Source organism: Tympanuchus pallidicinctus, unplaced genomic scaffold, assembly GCF_026119805.1.
Source record: "Tympanuchus pallidicinctus isolate F22 unplaced genomic scaffold, pur_lepc_1.0 scaffold16, whole genome shotgun sequence".
NCBI classification, from domain to species: Eukaryota; Metazoa; Chordata; class Aves; order Galliformes; family Phasianidae; genus Tympanuchus; species Tympanuchus pallidicinctus.
The window spans coordinates 21,993,258-22,007,299 of NW_026294679.1; the positions used below are offsets into that span (position 1 = coordinate 21,993,258).

The 14,042-nt window shown below is 35.5% G+C and overlaps 2 protein-coding genes across 33 annotated transcripts in view; one reads left to right on the top strand and one right to left on the bottom strand.

Moving 5' to 3' along the window:
- RPS24 (ribosomal protein S24) overlaps window positions 1-14,042 on the top strand; it is a 773,435-nt gene that overhangs the window by 476,404 nt on the left and 282,989 nt on the right. Inside the window, exon 1 of one of the 5 annotated variants that reach the window (XR_008205030.1) lies at window positions 5,364-5,368. The exons of the other annotated variants lie outside the window; for them this stretch is intronic. The gene's annotated coding sequence lies outside the window, so the exon portion shown is untranslated. Of the gene's footprint in view, window positions 1-5,363; window positions 5,369-14,042 lie in introns of those variants that run through there. 5 annotated transcript variants of the gene reach the window in all.
- Window positions 1-14,042, bottom strand: part of KCNMA1 (potassium calcium-activated channel subfamily M alpha 1) — a 432,315-nt gene that overhangs the window by 360,579 nt on the left and 57,694 nt on the right. The gene's annotated exons all lie outside the window — the stretch shown is intronic.

Sequence of the window (14,042 nt, forward strand, 5' to 3'; positions counted from 1 at the left end):
AGCTATAATCAAATGGGCTGCTTCTGAAAACTAATTCAAAACCAGTTTCCTGTGAATCACTGTCATTTACTCTACTGTGATGCAACATGAACTTTAAGATCACAGTATTTATGTATCCGGAACTCAAAGGACCAGAAAACTTGCTGCTGCAAATACTGAGAAAAACAGAAGGAGGAGGGGAACAGCTTACTTTTAGCAGTTAGAACTGCTAAACTAGTGATTATCAAAAATTTAAGCTATTTATTGACAGTTTGACTAATTGCACCGTTCGCTTAATGGCCTCAGTTCTTATGGGCTTAGCACAGTAATCTTCCTTAATGAATTTTTGAAGCAGTCATCTTTGACTCACTGTCTTTAATTCATTCATAATAAAAATCCAAAACAGGGTTACTCAACTACAGCGAAACTGCCGCTGTACTGTATAATTCCCTTAGCTTCCAGATAACAGACAAATAGAAACTTCTTAACAGAGAGGTGTGGCTAATACCAGAATGATGGTGAGGAATTCCTCCTATTATTGAGGGAGAAAGTCACTTTTATTTACTGAAAGAGTTATAAAACTCAGCAAATACAAAACTGGAGCTACAAGTAATCTCAGCCAGAGATCAATGACACTTCAATATGGCAATTGCAAAAAGTATCCTATAAAAAGATTTTTGTCTTTATTAATGTGAAATTTATAAGGTGGTAACTTGTACATTTTTCATCAGTGTATTACATACACAGTCCTTGAATTCTGAGACAGAACAAAGCAGTTAGACCAAAAGCTGAGAAGTCTTGTATAGCATCTGGGGCAAAATTAGAAACATTTTTGTCTGACAGGCATACTTTTTCAGCACTTATCATACTTCTATTATTTCTTCCTAATGATGACTAAATTATAAATTCTATGTGCAATTCACTTTAATTATAGAATCTCTAATTAAAACATCAACCACTGATGGAAGAACACAATCTAAATCCCAAAGACTATTCAGGTCAGTTTAGAGTTTGGTAAGAACAACAACAACAGGCTTTTTTTTAAAAAAAAAAAAACTTATTGAGAATAAAATATAAATACTTTCTCTCTACACCATTTTTTCCATTTGAAATGGAAGGGAGAATGAACACGGAAACACAGATAAAGAATTTCTCAATTCCACTCCAGTCTACTACAAGCTTCTGTACCTTAGCACTCAAGAAAATATTTGTTTAACTGCTAGTTTTTTTGTTTTGTTTTGTTTTAAAAAGATTGAACCAGTTGAATGGTGAAAGGATAACTTTCTTGTAATCTTAAATCTCACATTTGCATAATACTTTGAAGACAGCAGTTGAGTGGTAACGTGTCCTCAGATGGAAATACTAACTCATTCTTAATAAGTATGTCCAGATGATCTATAACTGCTTTAAGAGTAATGATGCGCACTGACTTAATTCCACCTTCTTTATTTTCAGAGGACATCAAGGATATGGCAAGAGAATTAAGCAGTTAGCCTTTTCTACTTTGTTCCCTCCTACACATACATACATATTCTTGCACCAGGAGAAGGAAAAGTTAATTGCTGCCACAGTTTTGATCTAAAAGGATTTGTATCTTTAGTTTAGGAGGACCTAAATATTATCCCCAGATCTCAGGAGACTATAAACAGTTCTTGCTATTTTCTAACTGCCAATCAAACCGCACAGAGGGCTCTCAAGCAAGTACAAAATATTTTTCTAACGTACACACTTGTTGATTTCCTTTACGTAACTACCATTATAATAATAGTTTTTTGTTGTTGTTGTTTGGTTGTATTTTTTGTTTCTTGCATAACAACTTCCTACAAGAGAAGGCTGCTTTAAGGTGCTTCAAGCTTTTTCTTAAAATCAATTAAATTAAAGCACTTATTTTCTAAACTGCCTTTATTTTTCCAGGAGATCTGAATTTGTCAGTAAAATACAGACCAATCAAATGCAATACCAAGGTGCACATTCTTTAGAAAAAGCCACAAAAATAAAATGAAGTTTTTTCTTATTATTATTACAATCTATTAACATGCATCCTTGTTTTTCCCCTCCAAACTGTGCACTTGGTTTTGGGGTCAGATAGTGTTTTATTTTATGGAGCAAGGGAAGTAAGAGAAATGTAAAATTATCTAAGGCGTTAAACAGCAAAAGCAGCTTAAAAGCATAATGCCATAAGCTGAGCTTAATGCCTTCAAGCTGCTTAAAGGAGGAGTAGAGAGGGGAAAAAAAAACACAAGGAAGAGAAAATGTTAAAGAAAACAGGAAGTCTTGCTGATATACAGAACCGAGAGACACTTTTGCTATTGTAATTTTTAGAGCTGGACGTTTGTAACATTTCAAGCAAAGATAAGAAAATTTAAGACTAGCTTTCAGGAAGATACGTGCGCTGCTGGTGATTTGGAGGTGACAAAGTAACTAAATGCATAATTTACTCTTGATTATGGATGGCTACAGCTCTGCAATGACTTTGGATTATTACTTCTAGTGGTGCAGCTGAAAAGGTGGGGATGGAGGGACAGTAGAAAAGGCAACTAAACACAGCACAAAAATAAATGCAACCACGAGAATGTATACCAAAGCACCTCTGAGCATAAATACAAAAATCAGGTTTGATCATGGACTTCCAATGTGAGACCTTTCTACCATGACATAAGTTGATTTTTTCCCACATTGAGCTTTCATATTTTATATTACCCATACACAAAGATGTAGTGGAAGGAAAGTAACCTACCTTTGAAAAGGTTGGATGTTGTGCTCAGGGGCACGATTTAGCATAGGATTGTTATTTAGGGTAGTATGGTTAAGTTGTGGTTGGACTCGATGATCTTTAAGATCTTTTCCAACCTGAGCAATTCTATGATTCTATATTAACCTGTCTTCACTAACCTTCTCACTGGTCTGGTTATTATTCTCCCAGCCAGACAACATATCTAGTTAACATCGTCAATACCAAACAATATTACTGACTGTAGGAGGAAATCTACAATTAAGAAATAATGCATCTTCTAGTTATCATACTGCAAGCACTAATGGAGACTCCAGTTTCAGGAGCAAACCAGGGATGAGTTAGTATTTCACACACTGAATATCATAACACCACTGGATTGACAGACTCAATGTTTACCTTTCCAGAGAAATATAGTTTAATACACAGGATATGATCAGCATTTTCAGAAAATGTTTCTCTTTATTTAGACTTTTTTTTTTTTTTTTTTTTTTTTTTTTTAAGAAAATTGACTTGTTTAGGCTGTTTTTAATTATGTTTATTTCATAAGAATATTTTTTTTTTGTATCCTTGAAGAAAGATTCATTACTGCACAAGAATGCTCCCTGATCTAGTCTGACACTGATATTCCATACAAGTGATCATTCAAATCTACTTCATGCACCAAAATAAATACTAGGAATTGACTTCTAGGGATCTAGATATTAGAGTCCTTCACAACTTTGAAGGTGGGCCTTTAACTGCTCTTAAATAACTTGTTGCTACTCATTACTTACGTAATATGATCAACAAGATTCTGGAGCCTAAGTGTTCCATTCCTCTGTACTACCTAGAGTTTTATCAGATAATCTATTTCACTTCTCATTGAAGCTCAAGCAACCCATATTCTCTGGTGCTTGTAAAAAAGAGCTGATAGACATGAATTGTCACAGACACTTATGAACACGAATTACCTAGCTCAGGGAAAAAAAAAAAAAATGAAAGTTTGAGATATCAGTTCATCCAATGTAATTGTTTAAAATGTTTATGGCCTTAAAGGGCTTGAAATTATTACTAAACATGAACCATAGCAGACATTTTGAAGAATCTCAAGATCAAAACCAATATGATTAACTACAGCAGATGAGTCTCCCTCTCAGTGTGCTATTACCTTATAACCACTTGAACATCATGGTTATTTGCAGAGAATTGTAGGACTGAAATCCACGCTTCCTCCATTCAAGCTCTGCTCAAACGGACTTGTGTACTTATTGTTAAATGTCTATGTAAAAGCCAATGACTAGTACCAGCCCAGATATAGAAAAACAGAAACTGCACATTGTCCAAAGCAGCTCATCTGCAGAGTACAGCCTTCTCTCAGAATAAAACTGATGCTTAAGTCTCACCAGGTTTGATGGGGAACAAAAAAGCACTTCAAATGTTTTTTCTGTATCACTTACAGTTAGACTACACATTAGTTAAAATATTACTTGAAAATTCTCATTAGGAAGCAGTAGCAGACACACAACACTGATGGGTTCACTGTCTATTTAGCAACAAAAATCTATTGTACTCTAACAGAATTTCACAAGAAAATAAGACAATTTCATTAAATTTCTTTAGAATTCTAGCACAATTAAAATAGGAAGAGATAGTTCATATACTTGTTTTTTTTAATACACTTCCCAGCTTTTAAGTAACACCATAATGTTTTCTTAGCTAAGTAAATCATCATTTTTTCCATGTCACTTCTACGGTTATTGCTTATTGAATTCAGTGACCCCTTTTACTTAGAGCTATAGATTAATTAATGTTTCCAGAGTCCAAGTATTTAAGGATTATTTCAAAGTCAAACCAGTGAAATGTAAAGTTATTTTTATGCCTATATTAAATTGTTCATTACCTTTGTGATATTATAAGAATAATTAAGGACACAGTCAAGGTAATATTTCCTAATTAGAACAATATCTGTATAGTTTGCGATGAGTTCTTGCAAACTTAAATCTGAGAACTGCTTCTTCAATCAAAAAGTATTTTCTCGATCTGAAACCAACAGAGAAAATACAGTACATTGTTATGGTGCTGGAACTGAAAGTATTAGAAATATTAGAAATGCTTTTATGCTGCTTTTATCAAGTGGGAAAAAAAAAATAAAAAAGAGAAGTTAAAGGGTATTTTGATGACATAGAGGAAGAAAAAAAAAAGTTAGGAATAAGTTAGTAAGGGTCATTCCAGGAGATCCTTTTCAATTTGCTGGACACAAAATTTACTTTCTTAAGCAATCAGAAGTGAAATGACTTCATTACAACAACACCTACTTCTACGAAAAATTATCCACAATACAATTTTCAGGAAGGGTAGTTACAATTCAAATTAACCATTTCAACTCCTTTTTGAATTGGGGAATGTGGAAAAATTATATGAATTCCTAGGGATGCATAAATTTTCAATTCAGCATTATGATATTCACTGTGTTATGTCCAAAGTTAAAAAAAAAAAAAAGTTAACAAATAGCACTCTTTTAGAATACTATCATGGCTTTACATTTTTTCAGGTGAAAAATATGAAAAGCAGGACACCATCTTATTTATCCTCTTTCTAAGCTACATTGTTATTTTCCTATAATTTGTTTTTCCTGGCTAGCTACTAAAATCGTCCAATGGTACCCACTGACAAGATATATATATATAACTTTTACATATATATTTATTTTTTATATATATATATATATATGTTATATATATATTTATTATTATATATAATTTTATTATTTTTATATATAAATAATATATAATATATATAATATATAAACAATAAATTATATATTATATAATATATATAATAATATATATAAATAATAAAATTATATATATATATATATTATATAATAACATGCAGTTCAATATGTAAAGCTCACTGGAACTGTGGAGATTCAGATGAACTTTAGAACTGATAGTATTTTCTTTACGGTAGGCCAAGCCATGCTTCTCCTCAGACATTGAACAAAAACATTTCTGAGAGGTTCTGTAGTTGTTTTTTTTTTATTATTATTATTATTTTTTATTTTTAAATAGGCCTAGACCTTTGGTTAGAAACAGAAGAGGTGGTGCTAAAATATCAAGAGGTTATTATGGATGTTCTGCAGAAGTCTGTAGAAATTCCAACAGATAACACCTGGGTTGCAGCAATTGTCTGCAGTGCTTCAATTACTGAAAGACACATCCAGTTGTTAAACACAACCACTTAATTTCTATCAAAATATTTGGCTGTTAACCATTCTTGGTATTATGTTTGTTGCGATGATCCAAGTTCACATCAGGCCTGAAGGCTCACAATGTCAGACATTATAGATGCCATCTCATCATAATTTCTTTTCCATTCGCTCTGTTTTACTCATTGTTTGGAAAGCTCTGCTTCAGAAGACTAAAGAAATATTTGAGCAAATGGCTGCCATTATAACACAAAATCATAAAATCAAATTTAAAAAAAAAATCCAGAGCTTCTAGCTTCATGATTTTCCCCCATTCTGTACTGTTCAATCATTAGCATATTCATATTTTCTGGATCGTGCTATCAAAATCTGCATAACAGAGATGAACTCCCTCACACAGCAAATACGTGTGAACATCTCTTAGCAACAACCGGTCATGAGCCAGCAAGGAAACTTAACACTGATCCCACTTAAAACATCCCACTTATGCGTACCAAATTATAATGCCAGCAGTAAAAATCCAAACTGCTCACTAAAGCTGCAAGCTCTTGAATGTTTTAATTTAAATTTTCCCCACAGAAGCCAGACACCAGAAGGAACTACGCTTTGTCCTTGACAGCTTTTCCAAGAACACTTGCAAAGAACAGTAACGTGTATTCTTGTCCCCAACTGTTTCAATCCCAAAAATCTTCCAAATGCAGGCATATCTTACAATTCACATAATGTGCCTACATTAACACAGGAATAAAGAAAGAGAAACAGGGAAACCGTAAGCAGCCTTCTGTGTTAATCAAACACGTAATTTTGCAAGGCCTTCTCCCTTTCTTTTCTTGCCCTTTTCTGCTCAATAGTTAGGCCTTTAAGAATAATCAAAGAAATACTAACTCTTCTCCTTTATTAGCATAGAGAATTCATCATTATGACAGATACTTATGCTTACAGAAGGTGATTCTCTCAAAAGTTAAGTCACATTTATATACCTATATATATACCTATATACACATATATATACCTATATACCCAGATGTATTTGATGATCTATTTTATGCATCCACTTTTTTGACTGGTATTTATCTTGGCCAGAAGGTTTGGCTGCAGGACATGCACTTTCACTTACTGGAATTGCAGTTCTTTTGGTTTGGTTTTTTAATTTATTTTTAAATCTAAAACCTGTTTCATTTTATCATAGGCTCTAGAATGTTTAGCATTATGCAGCAGACTTTTCAGAGAGCTACCATATATTAGAATCATAGAATGATTTGGGTAGGAAAGGACCTCAAAGATCATCTAATCCCAGCCACTTACACCATACCAGGTTACGCAAAGCCCCATCGAACCTGGCCTTGAACACTTCCAGGGATCAGGCATCCACAACTTCTCTGGGCAACCGCAACATAACTAAATAATTTTGTCCTAATATCTAATATAAATCTACTCTCTTTATTTTAAAGCCATTAGTCCTTGTCCCATCATTACATTACCTAATAAGTTTTTTTGTGGGTCCCCTTTAGTATAGGAAGGCTGCTATAAGGTATCCATAGAGCCTTCTTTGTTCAAACTAAACAACCTCAGCCTGTCTTTAAATAAGAAGTGCTGCAACCCTCTGATCATCCTCACGACCTTCTCCTTTAATCCAACAGTCCTTCCTCACGTTGGGGGCCCTAGAGTGCTCTAGGTGGGATCTCAAGAAAATGAAGTAGAAGGAGTAAGTCAAACACAATTAAAAATTCACAAATCTGCTTGGGGTAGGTGCTAAGAGAACACTGCTGTTTACAGAATAAATCAAGAAGAGATGAGTGAACTAGATCAGAAAGCAGGATAAAAACAAAATCTGACTTTTTGCATAATGTGTGACCATACAAGAAAAGGGCAAAAATTAACTTCACAGGAGGAAATTTTCCCCAAATGAGATAGTAAATAAAATAAATGCTTATGATGCTTTACTGAAGAAGGAAGAGATGCAAAGAGATGCAAATGTCTTTTTCTTACCTTTCATATTGTAAGAGATGTTTTCACTAAATTTATCTGATTTCTTGAAATAAACCTTTAATTCAGGCAGCAAATTTCAATTAACAGGGAGGTATGAAAGAAGTAAATGCTTATAAGCAAAACAGAAGCAAAAGGAAAAATAGCAGAAAACATTTTCAAAATACTTCTTGAGTAAAACTTCCACCTCAAAAAACACAACTAGAAATTCTCAGGAAAAAAAAAAAAAGTGTCTTTACTCAAAATCGTGTAATAAATTTTAGGGAAATGCATTACATTCTTTAACAGGAGTTAGTGCTCACAATAAGTAAAAACTAAACCTATCTCAAACTCATTACACTTGCAGTAACTAACATTTTCTAAAGTACTCCTCTCTCATGTTTCTGTCATCTTTTATTCAACCTTGTGTCAAAAACAGACATGCATTTTCATCCTTTTTTTCAGTACACATGGACTTGTTTGAATTACAATCACTTCACTGAAAATTACACTGCCATTCAGCTAGCTGTGACAGAAATAACTCTGAATTACTATCTAGGGTAAGCATCCCCAGTTAAGACCATTATCACTGCTAGATATTTTATTCAAAGTCATCCAGATCAGATGTTAGTTGTTCAGCTTCATAGATTTTTCATCACATTTTTGTACTAGTATATCTCAGAGTAAAAAGCAAATTGTTCTTAAGCTTCAGCACAAAATGATCCAAATGTTCAGCAGCTTATCAGTTCAATCCTGTCACACTCATTTTGAATATATACCATACTCCTATTATCTCTAAAATTGTAAACACTTGTTCTAAAACAACTTGATAGGTAGTGTTACTAGTCAATGAACTATCCCTACTTTTAAACTGTTCTCCTTCCTGTAACTGGAAGACCACCTGTACATTACTCATACTCTGAACTTCTTAGCTGATTTCTCATCAATGGATGCATCAACCATCTTAATTACCTTTGAAAACTATAGGGAAAAATGAATTACAACCTTTTTGTTTCTTGTCTGATTTTAAGATTTGTCAGAAGCAGCATTTTGCTGTCAGGTCATTATCACAGTTTCCAAGAATTCTAACAATTACAAAAATCATCTGAGATATACTCTAGCATGATGTTGCATTTTATACTGCAATTCTGATATCAGTTTCATACACTTCATACAAAGCTTTGCAAAATAACCTTTTGCTTCAGTTTTAACTTTTAAGCATGTCAGAGATTGAATTAAGTAAAGTTAGTACACAAAGCACATAACCAATACTCTCCAGTGAAAACAAAATCAGATGAAGTGTGGTGTTGAGCAATTCCTTGGGGCAAAACAACCAAAAATGAGGTTTGAAGAATTTAGGGGCCATGCAAGTAAGCTTTGTGTATCCTGTCTAGCTGCAGAGTGAGCAAGAGTGAGAACACTCAGTAATGACTTCTGGGATGAGAGCACCCCTGACAAGGACTCAGTGCTGCAGAGTTTATAGTTCCAAGCATCTCCCAGGTCATCCCACAGTCTGATTGAGTCATATTTGCAAGGGAAATCAGCACCAAATAAACAAGGAGAATGAGTGCCCCTCAAAATAAATAAATGTGGTTATTTATTCATTTGTCTATATTAAACGTAGAACATAAGCTTATTCTGAATTATGATGGCCCATTATTCGGACACAGAGCTTCAGTATTAACAACTCTAAGAACAGGGAAATCTGTATGTAAAGTTGAGAGAGGAGTTGTCAACAACAGATCACTGTTGTACAGATCAGGTATCTTGGGGACCATTGGATACCGAAGATGGTAAATGACACTGCAGACTCAGGGAGGCCACCAAAAGAACAACCTTCTACAAGACTTAAAAGAACTTTTCATCTCAAGTCTCTCATAATGCCTAAAGCACTATAGGTTCACACATTCAAAGCAAAACTAAACAGAAGGAAACTAGGTTAAACCAAAAGGGATACTTTCAGAGAAAAATCCTTCAGCAATTTTCTAAATCATTAAAATTTGTAATTAATTTATTCAGTTCTAGACTGAATTTAAAATGTTTAAGATGTGTAATGTAATAAAACAGAAAATAAAGCAGAAACCACCCTCTTCTGATACAACCAGTAATTATGGATGCCATTTGTTGTTATGCAGCTGAACTGACTCAACATTCTACATTAGCCCTCGTATTGCAGCCCCTTTTACATACAAAATTGCCAGCTTGAGTATACTCCCACATTACAACAAGCACACCATGAAATGGCTGTGAGACACAGATGGAGCCAGCAGAGTTCTCCCCATTTTCATCTTTAGTCACTCTGCAGGCAGAAAGTGAACCGGCTCCAGAGCACCCAACTCAAGAGCCTCAGCAGCAATGCCACGTTTTGCCGCAGACATTCATATTACCTGCTCCTGCCTCTTTGGTCTGAAGATGTATACTCTGCATTCACTGCACACAAAATCCCTAGCAAGCCGCTGACTGTGAAGCACTTCTTTTAAAACCCTCATATTAAGGCATTCACCTTCTGCCCTAGTATGCAGGATAGCTCCTACAGAGAGGTGAGTTCTGTGCAGATATGAAAGGCGCAGGATAGAACTAACGTTGATCCAAATTTGGTAAGATTTTAGATTTTCTATCACATAGCTACTTCTGTAGGTGGTATCTTTGCAGAATATAGAAATCACTAAGCAAAACAGAAATGGGGATTTTTTTTATTTATTTATTTTTTAAGTAGCAGAAGGAAGTATACCAGTATATCTAAAATTCAACACTTTCAAAGTAGCCATCTCACTTTCTGGAAGCAGAAACTACTAATTTAATGCCATTAGCATATGGTTCCATCTCTATTTAAAAACATTACTATTCTCAAAAAGTTTTAAAAGACTTCTGCATTATGCTCAAGAAAAAAAAAAATCTCAGTCTGTTGGCCAGCACTCTTCTGGTAAGCATCCTGCTCTCCTTACCTTTTCATGATTTACTCTCTACACTTCCAAACTTAGAATTTTTTTTTTCCCTTCTCAGAAACATCTAAATGTGATTCTTCCTACCCAGTTTTGGTGAGAAACATTAGTTTAACCAATCAGAAATACTGAGTCTCTTTAACAGAAAAGAGGACAACGGCACACAACACTGAGTAAAGTGCTGGTTCACAATGTGAAAAAAAAAAGCAGAATCCCAGCATGGTGTGGCAGCACAGGACACGGCTGTGCAGTGCAGCAGCAAGCGTACTACCATCCTGTCAGTAACATGTACCCAATATCATAGAAGCCTAAAGCATTTGTGCTGCTAGTATGACATAACATACAGAAATCTTTTCATGCAGACATTGTCAGTATAACAAAATACATTCATAGGACTGCTGCCAGGTTTTCTAGTGCTCTCACAAACTTTGGGATAAACTAAGCTAGGTTAGATACCTGCCTTCGCTTGTGCAAAGTAGCTGTTCCCCTATAGTAAAAGCTATGAAGAGGCTGGTACGTACCCCTGTAAAGGTGAATATTTAGTACATCAAATTTAGTATAAAAGTAAAGCCAGTTCAGGTAGTTTATCCTTTAACAATAGAGAATGCCTGTTACTCTAAGGAGAAAATATGCTTTCTGATGAATTCTCCTTGCCTTCTTGCTCCTATCCCTTACCTGCAAATGCTGTCATGTGGTAGTGATGACAGTGGCTTGCTGAATTGCGTGCTTAACATCACTGTCTTTTCTCTAAGCCATGACTCTCAATTTTGAATTTCATTTCATGCATAGGTGTAAAAGTACATGTGCATACTCTACTGTGCACTTAGAACCAAGCTAAAAATAACTTCCTGTTTCTCTTTAACGTCTCTTTAACTACAGCCTACACTGAAAAAGTAATCAGTGTGCAGCATCTCACCACCTGTATCCCCAACAGCTTGCCCTGCAGTATAGAAGTACAGAAAAGAAAAAAAGAGAAAAAAGAAGAAAAAAAAAAAGGGAAAGGGGAAAAAAAAAAAAAAAAAAAAAAAAAAAAAAAAAGAGGAGAAAGAGGAGAAAGAGGAGAAAGAGGAGAAAGAGGAGAAAGAGGAGAAAGAGGAGAAAGAGGAGAAAGAGGAGAAAGAGGAGAAAGAGGAGAAAGAGGAGAAAGAGGAGAAAGAGGAGAAAGAGGAGAAAGAGGAGAAAGAGGAGAAAGAGGAGAAAGAGGAGAAAGAGGAGAAAGAGGAGAAAGAGGAGAAAGAGGAGAAAGAGGAGAAAGAGGAAAGGGAGGCTATTTGACCTCAAGAGCTGTACCACAATGCCATAAAAACAAGATGATATTTCCTGCTGGGACAGGCTCATGACACAGTCTACTGCTCATGACCACTAACTGCAGAGCCCATGGACATCTGTAATTGCCTTCTATTCTCAGTCACAGAGCAGATAGAAAGTTACTTAGAGATAGTTAAAACAATTCAGCAACTAAAAAACTTTAATCATTCAACATTTTCCTAGGCAACTTGAGATAGCAGAGCTGCCTGTAATTTTTCTCTACCCATTTATTTTTCTCTCTTTACTTAATACTCCAATACATTTTCAGGTGATTTCTGTGCCTTGCATAACACTAGACAAAGGCGTTATTCCCTGCAGTCTTTCCAGCTGTGGAGCTCAGAGTGAAAAATTTATTTTAACCTCTCTCCCTATAGCCAGCACAATACAGAAACCTACAGACAGCTGTGCAGGTGCTGGCACACCAGGTCTAAGCATGACCTTGCCTGAGTGACCTAATAATTCTATTATTTTTTCAGTTCTGATTTCTCATTTATTTATTTATTTAAGTATAAGGGAAGGAATAAAAGGGGAAAGAGTAACTTACCACTGCCTGACTGAAAAGGCAAGTCAGGGCAAGAACTTTTCAACAAAACAGAAGTTTTTACCTTCCTTAAATCAAAATCAGGGCTTTAATCCAATCTCCTTTACATTTCAGTCTCCAAGCTAGTAGTTAAAATAACTGAGACCCAACAGAGAAGGAAAATATAAGAGTAGACTTCATATCTCCCAGCCACACATAGTTATGCAGACCAACAACCCATGTCATTCACTTGGATGTGTGAAATACCCTGTGGAGAGGTCTGAGTCTTAAAGCAGTTCTCTTGAAGTAGAGGAAACAGTGCATGATAAACTAACTTGTCAGGAAACCTTCTACTGCTGCTCCAACTGGAAATAAGCTACATTCGCAAGGAACAGCAAAAGAAAGATAGGTGCATCTGATAGGCTTCATTTCTGAGCACAGAAAACTAGACTGAAAAGCCTGTTCACAATGCTTAGAAGATGCATTAATACCAGGGAACATGAGAAGACCCCTTATAACTACTGGGAACTAACTACACAGGAGAGACAAACAGATCCAAAGGGGGAAAAAAGCCAATCGTAATAGCTGCAATAACTGACAATTAACATTTTTTAATTGCAAGGCAAATCTCCCTAAAGGGGTTAGAGATGGTACCTTTTCCCTGCAAAGGTTTTGTTACTGTACAACAAAGATGAAACAAGACAAAAAAGTTCTAACACCTTCACTTAATGAAGCAAAATATACTCTAGTATGAGCCTTAAAAATATTTTTGTATCAACCTCACCTTAGTTTTTGATATATGTTAATAATTTGTTGTTCAGCATGCTACACATAATTCACCTGCTGTAAGATCTAACATTTTAGTATGAAGTTTCCTGTTTTCCTAAGCACTAAGAAGTAACTGAACATTTCAGCGTATTACTACAGATGTTAAACCCAAGGGCAGGCAAAAAGCCAGCTTCTGGCCTTGTATATACAGGTTTCCCTTTGAAATAAGTATCAGCTACTTATATTGATTTGGGGGGAGATTTGGTCATGGCGAAGAACAGCCCTTTAAACTATCATTTGCTTTTGTGAAACCTGCGCCTAGAAAAGCAACAGAGCAGTTCAGTAGTCTGGAATACAGCTCTCAGGAGAAACTCTCCCCTTTCCTTGAGGATTAGATGAAGCCCACCCTGCCCTCCCAAAGTGCAGTTAATTGGAGGAGCAGGGAGAGAACCAAAAAGGGAACCAAGTGCGTAGCTGTTGCTTTGCTAGTTCCCCAGGGCTGTGAGCCTCTCATCCAGACCAGGCAGGAGCCCAAAGCCCTACAGCCTCTCTGCCACTGCAGGCAGAAGCTGGTCTGTTAACATTGCTGTTTTCCCTCTCACCTCTAAAAAATCTATCCGTCCTTTCTGCATCCTTCTC